At 43.7% G+C, this 13,689-nt stretch overlaps 1 protein-coding gene across 1 annotated transcript in view; it reads left to right on the forward strand.

Moving 5' to 3' along the window:
- The first annotated feature begins 2,323 nt into the window (after nt 1-2,323).
- Chrm2 (cholinergic receptor muscarinic 2) overlaps nt 2,324-13,689 on the forward strand; it is a 142,022-nt gene continuing 130,656 nt past the window's right edge. Inside the window, exons 1-2 of the mRNA XM_004661184.2 lie at nt 2,324-2,410; nt 2,704-2,863. The gene's annotated coding sequence lies outside the window, so the exon portion shown is untranslated. The remainder of the gene's footprint in view (nt 2,411-2,703; nt 2,864-13,689) is intronic.

Raw genomic sequence — 13,689 nt, forward strand, 5'->3', positions numbered from 1 at the left:
TCCTCCCCAAATGCCTTACAAATAGTGACTTCTGCAGAATAGAGTTTTACAGTTACTCACAAGCTACTTTATTGGTGTTTAAGGAAATAATTATTAGCCTTTATTGGGTATTTACTTCAATTTTTAAGTAAATAGTTCCTGTTAGGAGAAGGCCATTTTAGTTAAAAAAAAGTTAAAATGATAGTAACAAATGACTGAACTTTCTCCTCTATTGTTTATCAGGAATCTATTTCTCTTTCTCTCTCTCTCTCTCTCTCTCTCTCTCTCTCTCTCTCTGTGTGTGTGTGTGTGTGTGTGTGTGTAAAAAACACAGGCTCATCATAGCATCACGAGTTTATGAAAGCTTAAATAGATACAAATGATGGAATAAGGAGTGATTGTTAATTGATTCTCAAAGGACTAGCTAAGAGAGAAAGTCTTGACAAATCAGATATTTAAGGCCACAGACCCAGTGCTGGGGACTGTGGAGAACAAGACTGAACTGAGCTGTATAGTTGTTAACAAGAATTTTGGAGGCACATGAGTGTGTGTGTTGAGGGCAGAGGCGCAATACCATCATGCTTGTTCAGGATGGCTTTAATCAAGCACAATCGAATTTGTGTCAGGTCCTGCTTGGCTATAACTGTGAGTTAACAGAATGGACAGGAGCTCCCAGTTATAGGATTTTCATTTAGCAGGAACTATGTGTGGGAGTGTAACTCATCATCATGATTGTCAACTTCCGACTACATGTTTCATGAGGGTATCGTTTCTCAGTAATAAGATTCAAGGCTTATGAAAATGAGAGTGATCAATTTTGTTGTTCTTTATGCCCTTCAACACCCAGCGGACACTTGGACAAGGAGATGGAAACTGAGTTTCATTGGACATATTAATCAATGCACCTTTAACTTGCAATTTGTTTGTCTCTGTGATCCAAAAGGTGTGGTGCCTCATTCTGTGTTAATCAGTTTAAGGTTTCAACAATTTGTTGTTGTTTTTTTTTTTTTAAATCAAGTTGGATGGGAAAAAAATGCAACCTACATAACATACCATATCATGAATCATTGTTGCCCTTGTACACATCCACTTTAACAAAGACAAGTGTCCTCTTGATCTATACCTTAGAATATTGACATAATAGTACACACCTACTAATAATAGACACAATTTTTGGAAAGTATTTCTATTAAAAATTATTTAAAACCCCAAAGTGGTCCATGTACAAAAAGTTTTCATCCTATTTATTTTCATAGACACGATTCCCTAATTCACGGAGCATTACTTTGTGTTCTATTACTTGTAGTTGAGAACACACACACACACACACACACACACACACACACACACACACATATTGCCCCTGCATAAATTTTTTAAAAAGGGCAAAAAGAGCCGGATGTGGTGGCACATGCCTTTAATCCCAGCACTCGGGAGGCAGAGGTAGCTGGATCGCTGTGAGTTCGAGGCCACCCTGCGACTATATAGTTAATTCCAGGTCAGCCTGGGCCAGAGTGAGACCTTACCTCGGAAAACCAAAACCAAAAACAAACAAACAACAACAACAAAAAAGGGCAAAATGACACAACCAATTCTTTCTAACGCATTAACCAACGTCCCCAAAAGACATTAGCAATCTGAACACTTCAGTGAGAAGTCTAGTGCATGGCCCACCTTGGGCGGGGGGGGGAAATGGGGCTAAAAGATCTGCAATCAACATGCGTTCTCCCCGACATGCGTGTCACCTTCGTAGCAAGCATACACACTGGGACTTGGAGTGGCGGTAGAGCTGACTGCAAAGGTAGGGAAGCAGACATTGCAGATGGAGAGCTGGGCTCTGGGCATGGACGTGGATTCGCGCAGAAAGGAGCCTGGAGAGGGCGGTGGGAGCGCCGTCATGTTTGCTCAGGAGTACGGCCAAATCAGAGAGCAGAGGCGATTTCATTGGAGAAGCTCCTTCCAGGGCAACTAATCCTGTCATGCTGAAAGACAATTGTAAATGTTCTTTCCAGAAACTGTCCGCCCATTGCAGCTAATGGGACACAAACGCACAAATACGGACACGCTCTCCTGCACTCCGCAAGGGAAGGCGTCTGGGTGCCGGAGACCCGCTCCGGAGAGCGCACACGCGGGGGCACGCTCGCGCGCGCGCGCGCACACAGACAGACAGACACACACACACACACACACACACACACACACACACACACACACACACACACACGTCAGCCTGCGGGGTTGGCCAAGCCTTCAGGTCGCAGATTCCCCTAGAAATCGCCAGAGGCACTGGAAGAAGTAGGAAGGGCAGCTCCCTAACACTGACCACTACTTCCCCAGGCACTTTGGGAAAGAAATGAATCGCGCCCAGCTCGCGCGCACATCCAGATCTCCGCTCTGTTCTGGTCCCCAGGCGCATCTTGGTGAAAGCCAGGTTTGAAAGTCTTGATTCTATATATATATAATTTTTCCCCCCTTGGTGGCTTGGCTCAGGGTGGCGGGGAGAGTCAATTGAACACCAGGCTGAAAGGCGAGCTGGTCCCAGACTAGCCCAGTGGCTGGGAGCCGGGTAGGGTTGCCCGGACTCTGCATGTGTGCGCGCGCGAGTGAGTCCCCCCCTCCCCGCCTCCGTGGTCGTGGTCGCCTGAGCCTCTGGGTCCGCTGTCACCCCGCCTCTCCCGCCCCACCCCTCCGGAGCCAACTAATCTTTTCTGTTTCTCTTGCAAGCTCCAGGGAGAGAGCGAGCCGGCGGCGACTGGCTTCGGACTCTGAACCGTGCTCAGCTCGCGCTCCCTCCCGGGCAAGTCGAATCCCGAACCGGCGACAGGATCCGAGCTCTGGCCACACTCCACCAAGTCGCAGCCCCGGGCGGCTAAGCCAGCGACAGGTAAGGAGAGCACAGTGCCCGGTGCTCTGATTGAGCACGCCAGGGATTCTGAGACCTTGGGGTTCCTCCCTATGAGCTGAACGTGGACACTGAGGGTCTGGATTCGGGGAATTGGAAGATGGTACCCCCCCCCCACCCCACACGCATAGATTTTTTCCGATGGAAACTTTCGCTTCAGGGGCTTGCAGGAAGGGACACGGATGGATGGATGGATGGATGGATGGATGGATGGATGGTAGACTTGGAGAGAAGGGGAGATGAGGCAGAGGTCGGGTGGGGGCGCGATTAAGCGCGTCACCGAGTCCAGAGGAATGTGACCGAAACTGCCTGGGAGCTGCGCTGTCCCAGCATCGCCTGGTATCTCAGCTTGACGTTCCCTTACCGGTCTCCGACCCTCCTCTTCCTCCTCCTCCCCACAACAGATGCTGTTATGGAAAAGAGAGGGAGAGCTTGGCCCCTCTTGTCCCCTCAAGCCCTTTGGCTTCTTTCGGCTGGCGGATCTGACACCTTCATTTCTGTGTTTAGCATAGAGAGGCTCCCCTCGTGCCCGCCTCACACTGTCCCTTGACCCCGCCTTTGGAGCAGCCCTTCATGGGCTGCAGAAAGGTTTGGCGTGCTGGGGTTCAAGGACTATGGTCAAATGACACAGGGAATAAGGATAGGGAAGGTTTCCAGGACGAAAGCGAGGGAAGCCCTTTGCAACCCCATCTCTTTAACAGCTCCCAGTGCATGAGGTTGGTTATCCACTGTGGCTGGGACACGGTCCAAGTCCAGAGACTGGAAGTCCCAGACGGTGCCTGGGCTTGGCAGCCCAACTCATGGTACGGTGCGTCCGGGGCCACCCCCACTGGAAAATAATAATAATAATAATAATAATAAAAAACAAAACAAAACAGGGTGACAGATAGGGGACGGCTGTGCCTCAAATGCCCTTCACTGTTGCACCTGCGGAGCTGGGCGCCCGCAGAGAACTTGTATCGTTCCGGGAATCTCGAGGTGAGCTCTAAAGCTGGCAGCAGGTCGGCAGCGCAGAGATTCCACTTGTGCGCTCTACCAGGCGCCACTGGCGTGTCGATGTCCCTAGTGGAGTAAGGGAAAGCTTTCCTAGCAGAGAGCTCCGGTGGTTAAAAAAAAAAAAAAAATTCACCCAAATTATTGACACATAATGTGGGCACCCGCTGTCTGCCTCCACCCTCCTCCAAAACCTGCATCGCATTCTTTATTTCCTCTCCATCCTCAAAGCTCCTCTGAGTCACAAAATATTCCAAAGGAGTGTCGAACGACGAACATTCCCCCTCCCCCGGAGTCTTTGGCTGTGATACCACCAGGTCTGGCTAATTTGGAAATACCGGCTCGGAGAGGCGGGAGCAGAGCAGAGAAATGGTAGTAGCGCTTCAGCCCGAAGTAGAGCAGACCGGTGACATCTCACCTAAGCAGCCTTTCTCTGTCCTTAATATGTCAGGTCGCCGCGCCGCAGGTCCGCGTGAACGCAGCCACCCCAGCGCCAAGCCTGCGCTCCGGAGCGCGGCAGGAGCCAAGCCCTCCCACCCGGAGTCCCCCCACGTTGGCTTTGAATTTCCCTTTCCTCTTAGCCTTTTGTTTGTTTGTTTGCTTTTCCCTTCTTGCTCTTGCCTTTGTTCTGGGTTAGATGGAAGCCTTGTGGTGCCCAGCTCCATGGTGCACACTCAGGCAGCCACAGACCCCTGGCGCGCTCCTGCCAGCATTCCAGCGCGCAGCAACCCCTCCACAGCCCAGAGAGTCTGCAGCCCCAGCCCCCATCAGTCACCACGAAGCCCTGGGCCTTGGCCCGGCAGAGTGGTCGGGGAGCAGCTATCGCTCTTACAAGAAACCGTGGGTGAATCAGAAAGGCCTGTGAGGAAAAAAAAAAAAAAAGGAATTTAAGTTAGCTGGGTGGTGCGGAGCCTGGGGAAAAGGAACCCTCACCTTGTGCTGGGACTGCGTACAAATGTGAGGGCTCCTGCAAGGCCTCTGGATGCCGTCACCTCCTCCTCAACCGCTGGGTATTCTGGCTTGAGTACAAAATGCGGCCTTTCTCCAGCCCACCTAGGAAGTCAGGTGGTTGAGAGGTGGTGGGGTGAGGGGGTGGGCCAGCGCCTTCTCCACTCCTAGAAATTGTGGTAGGCCTGGATTGAGGGGTATCTGAAAACGCATCTCCTCGGCTTCCAGGTCAACCAATTCTGGACAGCCTGTTGCTCTTCGTGTTTTGCTAGCAAATTGCAATGCTTACAACTTTCCTGATAAGCGCTTAGTAGAATGTGTATGATTTTAGTTGCTAAGCAAAAATAAGGATTGTGGTAGACTTCAAGTGAAGCCACACCACAGTTATGTGTCCCTGGGGATAGAGCAAAGGCACTGGTGACTGTGTAGAAGTAAAAACCAGTTGATTTTTATCGGGTTATTCTCCTGCTGAGAACTGCATTAGGGGACCATTGAGAAAGTGGACTTATGAGACACCTCTCCAATACATGGAAGAACTTTATTGCCAATATTGGCACAACTTAGCCAGCCTGGCTACCAAGGACTCCAGAAGTGATGGGTAGCACCAGAAGAACTTTGATTGTGCTCACTATTACCAATACTGCGTGGCAGTTGTGGGAATGTAGTGGGTAAGCTACTTTCCACTGACTCCATTCACTTTACTGGTTGAATAACAATGCAAATCCAAATGAGAAAAGAAAAAAAAAAAAGACCCTAAAATGCTGGAAACCTCTCATGGAGTTTGTTTAGTGTTTGAAAATTCTGTGAATGAGGTGAAGTGGGTTGAGGAGAAAGTCCTAGGGACCAAGTCAGAAAAGGCTACCTGACAAGATGTTGTGTTTTCCTGTAAAAGAAAGACAATGTTTGCTGGGTAAGTGTGCCTAAGGGAGCCTTCCTGGAGAGGGTCGGAAAAGAGAAAAATGGGTGGATCAAGTGCCAGGCGACCTGAAGAACATTCTGGAAGCTCTCAACTGACTTCTGAGCCTCTGTAGAAAGGATTAGCACTTCCAACATTGGTGAAGTTCCTTTTGCCATGAGTTCCCACAGATATCTAATTATTTTTCCAGGGGTGGGTGCAGAGAAAAACTACAAAAAAAAAAGTATTAAAAAACATGTCTAAATGTAGCTTTGTCCTTATCTTTGCCCAGAGAGTGTCATATTCACTGGACAGTTTCACAAATCCAGTCCACAGCAGTAAGTCCCCAGAGCCAATGATACTAGAGGTATTGGGCAGCTCTAGAGGTATGAAGCACACATCAGTGTCACCAGTGCGCTGGCTGGAAGGAACTGGCGAGGTGAGTGTCACAGTCATTGAGGGAGACTAAGTTGACCACTTAGAATTCATGCGTCTCTCTGATCTACAGTAATGACTCAAGTTAAAACAAGTGTGAGAGAAGAAAAAATAGAACAAAGTTAAAGGGAAATGAAGAGGGATGGGTGAAAGAAAAAAAAAAAAAGAACTTTAAGGGGAATAATCTCCATAGGAGTTTAATGGCTAGAATTATCTTCTACCCTTATATTGAGAGACTGCCTAATAGTATATACACTGCCTAATAATAATGCCTCTCGAAGGACTGGGCTGTCTTCATGCAAAACTATAATCATGTTGACTCATCACTGTGTGATGTGAGTTGCTGTCATTTTCCTCCATGGACTGCTATGGATCAAGCACTCTTGATGTCCTCATGCTATTGTGGACTTCTCCCCACAATCATCTGTTTCCTTGGACTCACTGAGCAGATGTTCTATTTTCATCGAGGATTAGCAAGGTACCTGTAAACCCACTCCACTGGGTAACATTGTGGTGGTGGTGGCTGTGTGTGTGTGTGTGTGTGCGTGTGTGTATGTTGCAATTGAAACAGGAACTCTTTCCATGGGCAGGCACTTTCGGAGTATAAGCTAAGTCCCTGGTACCGTCTTCTACAGCTTACATGTATTCTGTTATCCGTTTGATCAGTGAAAAATCTTCACAATTTAAAATCGTGCCAAGCACATCCTAGGGACGTATTACATCTTTGTTGGATGAATAAATATATGAACCCATTTTCTCATAGCAATACTCCTATGAGGTCAATATTATTTTCCTAATATTACAAAGGGAGGAAACCAGCAACGAAGGGGTACAGTGGTGGTCCAAGATAATTCAGCTGGTATGAAAACATAAGCTCATTAGCCTCTGCTCCGAGGCTGTGCTGATTGCCTTTCTATGCATAGGGGAATATTTCTCCTATGTTCTGGGAAAGCAACACTGTGATATTTTGAGTTCAATGATGCCTTTCTGATCTGTTCAACTCAGACACATGTGCTCAGTGGATCCCCTCAACCCTGAACACAGAAGATTCAGTGCCAACTAGATTGTTTGTTGGCACCACATGCTTGTTCTATTTAGTTAGTGATTGTCTGTGTTGGAGGCAAACAAAGGCATCAAGATGACCTGACATATTGCCAGATGCTCTTCCTACCTCCCAACTGAAAGGCAAGAAAAGGAAGTGAAGCTTGGATATCTTTTAGCTGAACCCATAACATTATTTAATCGTACAGACAGACTTTCCCAGTGAGACACAGCTTAGTGGGTCTCAGTCTAGTTAACTCTTAGTTTTGTAGTATTGAGTGAGTTCTTTACTGAGATATGTTACACCTAAGGTCTGAAGTTTAACAGATTCATTCTATTTTAATTAGAATTTACTATCCACCTTTGATTTGAAAGGCAAGCATGACTCTACCGTGTGAGGAAAAGATGAGGGAGGTTCCAGTTGGCTTGAGTCTTACTCTATATATTCTTGTCTCACTTCATTTTCTTCCTTCTTTTTCTCACATGCTCAAGCTTCTTTTATATTATGACCTAAATATACAATCATCTTAACTGGTGCGGTTACCATGGTAATGTTTCATGGGAGATAAGGGTACACACTAAAAAGTCAGTTTCTGTCATTAGCAATGGAATTCTTTCTCCCCCACCATTCTCCCTCTTCCCAAGCTTTCCCCGAAGGATGCCCTCTGGTGTTCAATGACAGGAAGCAGATTGGTTTGCAGATGACAGGACATCAATTTTTTTTTAAGCTTAAGGGGGGAATTTTAATTTCAATTATATTTTTAATGGACATAATTGAGAGAGGCTTAAATGAACATAAATTAAGCAAAGTGATTATAAGAATATAACTTTTGCCTGGTCATATTAAATAGTATTTACTATAAAGAATTCTAGAAAATTATGGCAATAGGAGGGATATATATATATATACTCATAAGCTCAACACTGTTGTGAAAATGTTGCTATGGAAGACATAGAGATACCACTGAGTTACTTCTGGAGGTAGATTCTAATAGAATATTCTGTACTTTTAAGTCTTTGGACTTTACAATACCAAGGCAAACCCAGTGTGTCTCAGCAGCTTCCCTAGTACCTCTCCATCAGCACAGCATTTTTTTTTTTTTTTTTTTTTTTTTGGAATTCAGCACCCATTTTTGAACTGCCCTTCTGCACTCACTTCTCACTCTGGTTGTATCTTGCTGCCAGACGAGCCTGTTTAATATACAACTCCAGGCATGTCTTTCTCCCCTTAAAAATTCTCTAGCATTCCTCAGCTGATGGGGATAAACCCTGACACCAAACCCACGTGCACCTTCCACAACTGATAGCTGCTTTCGGTCCATGTGCACCTACACCACTCTTCTTTGGCACAGACAGAATAGCTCTCTACCATGACTGGAACAAAGTCAGTGCTAAGCAAATATTTTCTTCCTCCTCTTCTCTGTCTTCTGCTTCATGGAATCTGTCACTGTTGTTGCTATAACAATAAGCAACAGCAAGCAGCAGTGCATAGAGAATCAGAATTATAGTAATAAAATATAACAGCGTTGGCACTCAATATTCACAACAAAGTAGTTTAGTGGACAAAGGATATTTACTTATTTTATTTTAAAGAACTCAATGGACTTAGCAATTTTGCTTTTTCTTCCCCTAAATTATTCAAAAGAATTTAAAGGTACTATCCAACTTCGTTGATGTATCTGGCACAAGTAATAGAGCAACAACTAGAATGTGTTAGGGTTACAGCTGGAGGTTAAAACAAGAGTAATGGACATACTTTGTAAAGATTTTAGGGCTGGAGAGATGGCTTAGCGGTTAAGTGCTTGCCTGTGAAGCCTGAGGACCCCGGTTCAAGTCTCTATTCCCCAAGACCCACGTTAGCCAGAGGCACAAGGGGGCGCACACATCTGGAGTTCATTTGTAGTGACTGGAGGCTCTGGTGCTCCCATTCTCTCTCTGTCTCTTTCTCTCTCTGTCTGCCGCTCTCAAATAAATAACAATGAATAAATATTTTAGTTATTTACAAGAAGAGATAGAGAGAGGGGGAGAAGAGAAAGGGGGGGGATAGGGAGAAAAGGTACACCAGAGCCTCTTGGCACTGCAAATGAATTCCACATGCATGCATCACATTGTGCATCATCTGGCTTTACATGGGCAATGGGGAATCAAATCCAGTCGTATAGGATTTGTAAGCAGCATCTTTAACTGGTGAGCCCTCTCCCCAACCTTGTACATATGTTCCTATAAGTGATGAATAAAATACATTTGAATGCAGTAGAGAAATTTATTATTTTAAATAGCTGACTTTCTTTTTACAAATCTTTTGCATAGAGGTTTATAACCCTATAAATAGTTACTGTCCCCTCCCCATTTTACTGTGTAAAAATCTTCATTGTTAAAGTACTACATTAAGTTCAGATTTACACTATCTGGGTAGTGGAAAAACTTAAACTGAAGATCAATGGAAATATATAATTAAGGTGTAGTGGTGTTTTGATGCTATCTGTAGTTATTTGGCCCAGGGAAGCAGGGCCTCTCTTTTCTGAAGCAGAGAATCCCTTGTGCCCTTGGATGGTGCCCTCTAAGCAGACGTCCACACACTTTTCAACAGTCAGCATCCATGGTCCTTTGGCTGACAAGATTCTGAGACCTGGTTAAATCATTGCTATCTTCTAAGTCTTTTAAAAGAGATTAATTCATAGGTCGAGTACATAGAATCTTTTCAAAGAGATTAATTCATAGGTCGAGTCCCTAGAAGACACTTTTCTCCTGCGAAGATTATGAGTCAGCAAGTCAGGGATGGCTCCCAGGAATCTAGATCTTTAACAATAGAGTCTGGCTTGATCCTGAAGTGGGCAATTCTAGGAGCACATTTTAAAACCTAAGCAGGGAAGCACAGAGAAAGCTCAACACCAACGTTCTTGCAGACATTGTCACAAAAGGTTTCTCTCCCATGTGGGCTGCAGAGATTCAGGCAGAGTATTAGTGTGGCCAGAGAGCCTTTCATTTCCTAGACAGATTTAGTGTACTGAAGACTAACAGCTAGGAAGTACAGCCATGGGTAGAGATGCTCTGTCTTCCACCTTATAAGAAACCTTTGTAGATGGGGGTACATCTGTGATTCCTAGGTTGCCCTGAGCTATTGTCTGGATTTCCAATGGAAAGCTAGCTGGACCATCCTCTTAGGCTGTTCCTCTGCTTCAGCCCCTGGGGAGGGATTAGTGAGAGAATTGTCTTCAGTGTTAATGGAGATACATTTTACTCTCACTGCTGCAAATATTCCTACACTATGCTGATCCCAAGTGACAGACTGATCTAATAAACACCTCCTCAAGGAACAACGAGGCTGCGGTGATCTTCCCTGAAGTGCTCACTCATAGGCATGAAGATGATTCCTAGGTTTTAATACAGCAGACGAACTTGTTCTCACCTTGCCATCCATGCCAAACCATACACAAGGTGACAGCGAACCTCTTTATTTCTTGATTAATGAATGAACGACTAAGAAGTTCTTTGCTGGGGGTAAAATAGGAAGCTAAAAATTACTTGAAGTCTTAGATTTCCTGCCATTTCAGAAACACTATGCACAGGACAGTTTTATTGGAATAGGTAATAAGATAAAATTTGCATTTCATTTTTTTTTTTGTTTGTTTGTTTTAAGGTAGGGTCTTGCTCTAGCTCAGGCTGGCTTGGAAATCACTATGTATTCTCAGGGTAGCCTCGTACTCATGGCAATCCTCCTACCTCTGCCTCCCAAGTACTGGGATTAAAGGTGTGTGCCACCACACCTAGCTAAACATGTCTCTTCTTTGACCCATGGGAGGGAAGAGTCTTGTGTCATAACCTACATGAAAATTAGGAATGATAGGTAAATTCAGCTTAACTATATCCTTTGTAAGTATCATGTTTGGCTTTACTTGAGGTAAATGTTAAAGACTGCCCCTGGGACTAAAGGTGATCTTTTTTTTTTTTTTTTTTCAGACAGAGCTCATGTTTTCTTATTTTGTTTCTCAAAATTCTGTTTCTATCAGAATTTACCAATGGGCTGGGAAGCTATATTTTCATTTGTAAACCCGCAGACTTTGTTTCTGTCTTGCGTACCAAATACTGGGGCATGGACGGAAAGGGAACCAAGGACAATGTAAGGTTAGCTCCTGTTGTCTGCAGAAGATGATGACATTCAAGGGTAAAGAGGGAGACCCTAGTCCTGGTTTATGTTAAAATGTGTATGATTAAGGATTGTGTGAATCTAGGTATTTTCATATAGAGGATGCTTCTGAATTCTGAAATGAGATAATCTTCTGTGACATTAACAACTGACTAAAACAACAAGGAACTAAATGTCAGTTTGTGGTTATTGGATCAGTGTTTTGTCTAAGGTCAAAGATTAATATCCGTGTGTATGCAATGTGAATGTCAGATGTGGTGTGTGTGTGTCTGTGTGTGTCTGTGTGCTTGAGCATGAGTGTGGGCATGCCCAGGTCATACATATCACATCTTTGGAGCTGAAAAGACAACTTCAGTTGTCAGGCATTGCCTTCCACCTTGTTATAAGGCAGGCATCCCAGGCATGGTGTTGTGTGCCGGGCAAGTTGGCCATCTCCAGTCCCCGGCAGGCATACTGAGATAGCACTCCCAAGCTGCCATGTCTGTGTCTGGCTTGACGTGGGTTTTGGGCATCTGAACTCAGTTCCTTATGAATACACAGAACGTGCTTTACCCACTGAACCATTCCCTCAGCCTCACAAATAATGTCTTTACATGGGTATCTTTATGTGGCATCTGGTTTATGATTTAAAAAAAAAAAAACAAAGAAAAATCAAGAGGAAAGAAGAAATGAAATGAAATGGAAGTGTGACAAAGCTGAATTCCTGGTAGAGGAACATGTCCCAGGTGAGGCTCAGAAGTGCTGTGTTGGGCGAGTAGCCTGAGGGAGTCTAAGTTGTCGGCTTCATATTTGGAAATGCTGGAACCTTAGTAGTGCCCTGGGAGGTTTTTTTTTTTTTTTTTTTTTTCCTTTCTAGGTACAGTGGTAGAAGGCATTTAAGCAATTCTTCCAGGTGTAGAATTTCCTAGGTATAAAATATTTCATGGATTTTAATAAAAAGTATGTGTGCCTATTGCTTTTCTGTTGACTAGAGTGAAATTAAGTAGTGGTAAAAAATGTTCTTTTTTGATCCCTTCCTATTCCTATATTCATTCTTTCTCTGGAAAACAACTGCTGTTATTCGGTGTTAATTTTTATGATACAGATACACAAACGAAAAGCTTAATTGCTCATGGGGGTAAACAATCGGTAGACCAATTCTGTCCTTGGTTACATGACCACTGTCAACTCTTTGGCTATTTGTTTGTATGTCCCAATACTCCTGGGAATCATTAGTGTCTATTGGTAAATGATAATCCCAGTCATTTTAAAAAATAATTAATTGAAATTTCATATTGTTCCATTTCAATATTAGTCAATATTTTTACATAGTGACACTTTTAATCAAGGATTATCTTCCACAAGGGAGCTACAACAGGGTCCTAATTAATTAAAATGATAATTGCTCCTCTCTCCTTTGCATTTTGTTTAGTTACATAACACATTCTGCAAGAAATTCACATCTTTGCCCTTCCTCTTTAAAACACTCCCAATTATAAGAAGATTCCCTTTTTTCTCTTTGCAGTAATTTACTAAAAATTCAAATTAATTTTGTTTTATAGCTGTGATATGCAAAGGAGGTCATATTTCTTTACCAGTGAGTTTCCATATTCAAACAAAATGAGCTGGCATTTTTCTGTCACTGAATCGTTTGGGTTGGATCCCAGGGGTTACTCCTGTAGAGAAAAGAGAGGTCCTCAAAGTATCCCTCTTTGATATTCACTATCTTGTTTTAGCTTTATCGCAATTCAAGTTCCTCTTGGATCTGTTTTCTTTCTTCCCGTCCTCAGATACTTAATTGCTCCTGTCTCTGTGTAGCTTTTTCCACACCGTGTGTTATTATATTTTCTGGGCTGATGTTAATACTATTACTCTAGTAAACATGAATTTAGGTTGTACTTATAATTGGTAATCCTGCTCTCTTCACCCTTAATAGATATTGCTTTTATACCACTGTTTTGGCATGTCTTGGTATCTAAGATACACTTTCGGCTATAATTGATGGTGACTGTAAATCCATGAGGTGATTTCCCGAAGTCCTTGTAATCCATTGAAATCCCTGTACCTTATATTGGTCAGATTTTTATAAAGGCCATCCCTTTTGTTTCTCTAATTAAGTTAATGTATTTATTTATTTCACTTGCAGTGAACACTTGGAAGAATTTAAAAAATACTATTTCTACTAAACCCTGGCGCTCTTACTTTACCTTTTTTTATAATACAGTTGAAATTAAGATGGATATCAACAGGCTAGTTATTTAAAATTCAAATTGCCTTGTCCCTTTACTCTGTATAATTAGTAAATGACATCTTTTTATTGTATCACTTCTGTTTTTTTAAATAGTCAATGTGATTTTGATTCATTTTATG

The sequence above is a fragment of the Jaculus jaculus genome, chromosome 10 (genome assembly GCF_020740685.1).
Source record: "Jaculus jaculus isolate mJacJac1 chromosome 10, mJacJac1.mat.Y.cur, whole genome shotgun sequence".
Taxonomy (NCBI): domain Eukaryota; kingdom Metazoa; phylum Chordata; class Mammalia; order Rodentia; family Dipodidae; genus Jaculus; species Jaculus jaculus.